General features: G+C 47.7%; 1 protein-coding gene across 4 annotated transcripts in view; it reads left to right on the top strand.

Annotated features, from left to right (window-relative positions):
• The first annotated feature begins 1,496 nt into the window (after positions 1-1,496).
• SERPINB8 (serpin peptidase inhibitor, clade B (ovalbumin), member 8) overlaps positions 1,497-4,424 on the top strand; it is a 22,028-nt gene continuing 19,100 nt past the window's right edge. For 2 of the 4 annotated variants that reach the window (XM_011953566.1, XM_011953569.1), the window contains exon 1: positions 1,497-1,651. The gene's annotated coding sequence lies outside the window, so the exon portion shown is untranslated. Of the gene's footprint in view, positions 1,669-4,424 lie in introns of all 4 variants that reach the window. The other 2 variants (XM_011953570.1, XM_011953568.1) reach the window with 2 other exon arrangements.

The following is a 4,424-nucleotide window of genomic DNA, read 5'->3' as shown; positions in this document are numbered from 1 at the left end:
TTAAATAGCAGAACTTTTATAATACTTTGTAATAAGCAGGAAAGCAGCCATCAGTCTTTTGAAAAATGCTGACTTTCTTGTTATCTCATACAAGTGTGCATATATATATACACACTTTAAGTTCTAGGGTACATGTGTACAGCTGCAGGTTTGTTACATGGGTATACATGTGCCATGTTGGTTTGCTGCACCCATCAACTCATCATTTACAACAAGTGTGCTTTAAGAAAGTAATTAATTACACATTTGCATTTTTTTTCTTTTGTAAAAGGCTACTCTTCCCTGCTATGCTGACCTTTTCTGTGATAAGAGGCTGTCAGTAGTGGAATACCTAGCAAAAGTTTTTGAAAAAAATACAATTGAATGCCTTTCAGGTAAATGTGCATCTTTTCCATGAATGAGAAATGAACTGCTCTTTGAAAGTGTCTGGGGTCATTTTGAGAACCCCTCCTGGGGTATTTTTCCATAATTGTATGATTTTGTTGTTAAAAAATGTTAAAATTATCATATAAGAAAACTTTAAAAACTTGGAAATGTAGGTTTCTAACCTTCATAAAAATCTTCCAAAAATAATAGTTTCGGTGGGTTTCAAACTGTTGAAATATAAAAATTAAATTATTATTATTTTTTTTTGAGACGGAGTCTTGCTCTGTCGCCCAGGCTGGAGTGCAGTGGCGGGATCTCGGCTCACTGCAAGCTCTGCCTCCGGGTTCACGCCGTTCTCCTGCCTCAGCCTCCCCAGTAGCTGGGACTACAGGTACCCACCACCACGCCCGGCTAATTTTTTGTATTTTTAGTAGAGACAGGGTTTCCGTGTTAGCCAGGACGGTCTCGATCTCCTGACCTCATGATCCGCCTGCCTCGGCCTCCCAAAGTGCTGGGATTACAGGCGTGAGCCACCACGCCCGGCCAAAACTTAAATGATTTTTAAAAACTGGTTTCAAGAGGATAGATTTTTACTAATTAGATTCCAATCAAATATCTTTGAGTGATTAGTATATGTACTGAAAATCAAATGTCAAGGTTTAGTAAGTACAACCAATGCTGTCTTTATTCCATTTAAATCAGTCCATTTCCTGAGACCTTTCCCCCCATCACTGCTGTCAATCCAAATTTAAATTTGTTTATATGTTTTATAGCGTTTAGAATACATTAGTATTGAGCACATTATTACGTATAAATTCACAGCGATCCATTGGGGATGCGTGTCAAAACTTGTGTTGATGGGTGTCACGCCAAAACAGCTTGGAAACTGCTGACTTTAGCAACTTTAACCTCTGATTTTGCCTTTAGTTAATTTTCCAAGTTAAGTCCTCACTTTGAGAGTACTCTTGCACACACACACCCGAAACACGGATACTGAACATACTAACCCAGAAAAACAAACTAATCTCCTGTTGAGCAAAGCCTTCCACAACCACCCTCCAAGGACCAGTCACTGGCCCTCTCTCCGGTGCCCGCAGACATCCACACAGGCCCAAAGAATCAGGGATTGCACAGGCCAGGGCAACTGAACGGTTCTGAGTCATCTGCCGGAAGCCTTGCCCTCAATCACGGCGGACGTGAAGCATCCACAAAGGAGGAATAGTCGAAGCAGCGGCGGCGGCAGCAGAGGAAGCAGCGGTAGCAGCGGCGGCGGCAGCAGCAGGAGGTGGGGGCCTCTCCCAGGTACCGGGCGGGGCAGGCACGCAGGTGCCCAGGTTCCCGCGGCGGCCACCTCTTCCCTGGAGCGCGGGAGAGAGAGGGGAGAGAGGAAGGCCAAAGCAGGACTCAGAGCGAGGCAAAGGCGGGCAGGAAGTAGGGGAATGACGGTGGGAGGCGGCCGGGAATGAGAGTCGCGGGGCTGTGGGGGTCGCCCTGGCACCAGCCGAGGTCCCGAGCCCCACCGAGAGACCCGGCCCAGGCCGAGGGCCGGGCGCAGAGAGCAGAAGCGTGCAGACCCTCCCTGACTCGGAAGCTGCCCCTGGGGAGGGAGCGTCTGTTTCCCCGCCTGCGATTTGCTGCCTGGTGGGAGCGGCGGGTGACGCGAGCAGTGGGTTTGGAAGCGCCGGAAGCTCGGGCGCGAGCCGGGGTAGGGCGACTGGGAGGAGCCGCGGCTGCGAAGGAGGCTCGGGGAGCGCTGGCGGCCGGGCCTGGAATTTCCGGGGCGCCTGGGGCAGATCGAGGAGGCGCCGAGTCCCTGCTCCCCTGGAACCCACGCCTGCTCCTGTGCTTACAGCATATTAGTTGCACCTTCTCCTTCCCTCCTTGTCCCCTCCCTCCGTTCTTTCCATCCCTGCCTTCATTTTTCTGTATTTCTCATATTCCCTTCTTCATTGGTTGCTTCCTCTCAAACGCGATTTGGGGGGTGGGTGCTTCTTCACCTACGCCCCTCTCTGTCGCAGCAACCCACCGGCGTTACTTTAACCAATTCCTCACTTTCCAGACACTCTCAGTCCTCTGGCTGCTGCTCCACTCCTGAGACCTCCGCATTCCAAACGGCCTCACCCAGGGCTGCTCTCCAGGCCCCTCCGGCTTCCCTGCCTCGGACTCAGGGTAGACCGCGCCCTCTTCTCTGGGTCCCCTCGGAGGGGCAGACTCGTCTTCCCAGTTCCGCCAGCACATCCTGATGGCTGGGTCGAAGTCTCCCTTTCGCGCGCTGGCTCTCTCTCCGTCGCCCTCCTCTGTCTCTTCCTTTTACTACTTCCGTATATTGGAAATGCCCCCAGAAATAGGTGGATTTCTTCTCTTGTGCCTCCACTAGATATTCTGCGTAGTTTCATCCATTTTCATGGTACCTCTCGGAATCGGGATGCTGGTGGCCCCAGGTCTCTGGCTCTAGACCGTCTACTCATCCCCAGTCCCTAATTGTGTTTACAAACATCCTTGGCTGTCTTTGTTACAGGTTTACCTGGTATGGTGTGTTCCACACATCTCAAATGGAACAAGTCATATTCCCCATTCCAGCCTGACTCCTCATATAAAATTCCAATGGTTCATGACCCACCCTAAGTATGAATTTATAACAGCTAGGCACCTCGGGACCTGACCCTCCTGCGCTGTATCCCTGTGTGAGCTGTCACTCTGCCTGGCAATTCCAGCCCCCACTTCTCTATTTCAGAGAATCCCCAGCAGTCCCTGGCCCATGGACCACCGTGGCCTACCTGCCAGCTCCCCAACCTCTTTTCAAACCAAATACTGAGCCGGATCGTCTTTCCAAAGCCCCAATGCACTCATATAAGGCGTTTGTTTAAAAACCATGCATGACTTTCCAGACCATAATCTCAAGTTCAAACTCCTAAATGTGGCATAAGGGTCCATCCTGTCTCACTACCACGTGGCTCACAGGAAACCATGGAAACCCACCCCAGGGACATCGCACAAACCATGCCCTTTGTCTTCCTGCCACATTCTTGGCACCTGCTAATTCCTCAGCCTATTATTTGCATCCCCCATTTCACCACCCATGGAATGCCTGCCCAGCTTTTATTTTTTATCTTTTTGATATGTGGTTTTAATAAGTTTTATTACCTATGGAATAAATACAAAAGAACATTTAAAATGTGTATTAAATTATAAAGAACAGCAGTACAACCCATCACCCAGTTTAATAACTGGAATATTGTCATCGATGGAGGCCCTGCCTGTTTCCCTACTAATGACACCCCCCTCCCTCATCACATCCGCTTCCCTCTCCTCTGTATCCCCATCTTCCTGAGTTTCATGGTAATAACGACGTTGCTTTTCTTGACAATTTCACTACGTACACATGCATCAAGAATGATTTAGTTTAGCCTGATTTTGAACTTTATGTGTATGCAATAATACTGCATTACTCTGTGGCTTCCTCCTTTAATACATTATTTGTGGGAATTGTCCACGTCAAAAACTAGAAGAACTTATAGCTGTGGTTCTTTTAGTTTTTATTGATCTGTATTCCATTATACTAATATACTACAATCCATTTATCCATTTTGTTTTTAATGGACATTTGGGTTGTTTCTTTTTTATCATTATTATACTTTAAGTTCTAGGGTATGAACGCACAATGTGCGGGTTTGATACATAGGTATACATGAGCCATGTTGGTTTGCTGCACCCATCAACTCGTCATTTACATTAGGTATTTCTCCTAATGCTATTCCTCCCCCACACCTCCCCCAACCCCACAGGCACTGGTGTGTGATGTCCCTGCCCTGTGTCCAAGTGTTCTCATTGTTCATTTCCCATCTATGAGTGCTGTTTGCTTTTCTGTCTTTGTGATAATTTGCTGAGAATGATGGTTTCCAGCTTCATCCATGTCCCTGCAAAGGACACGAACTCATCATTTTTTTATGGCTGCATAGTTTTCCATGGTGTATATGTGCCACATTTTCTTAATCCAGTCTATCATTGATGGACATTTGGGTTGGTTCCAAGTCTTTGCTATTGTGAATAGTGCCACA

The sequence above is a fragment of the Colobus angolensis genome, unplaced genomic scaffold (assembly GCF_000951035.1).
Source record: "Colobus angolensis palliatus isolate OR3802 unplaced genomic scaffold, Cang.pa_1.0 Scaffold369, whole genome shotgun sequence".
NCBI classification, from domain to species: domain Eukaryota; kingdom Metazoa; phylum Chordata; class Mammalia; order Primates; family Cercopithecidae; genus Colobus; species Colobus angolensis.
Note: the sequence above shows the minus strand (reverse complement) of the source record. Positions and strands in the feature narration are given on the sequence as shown.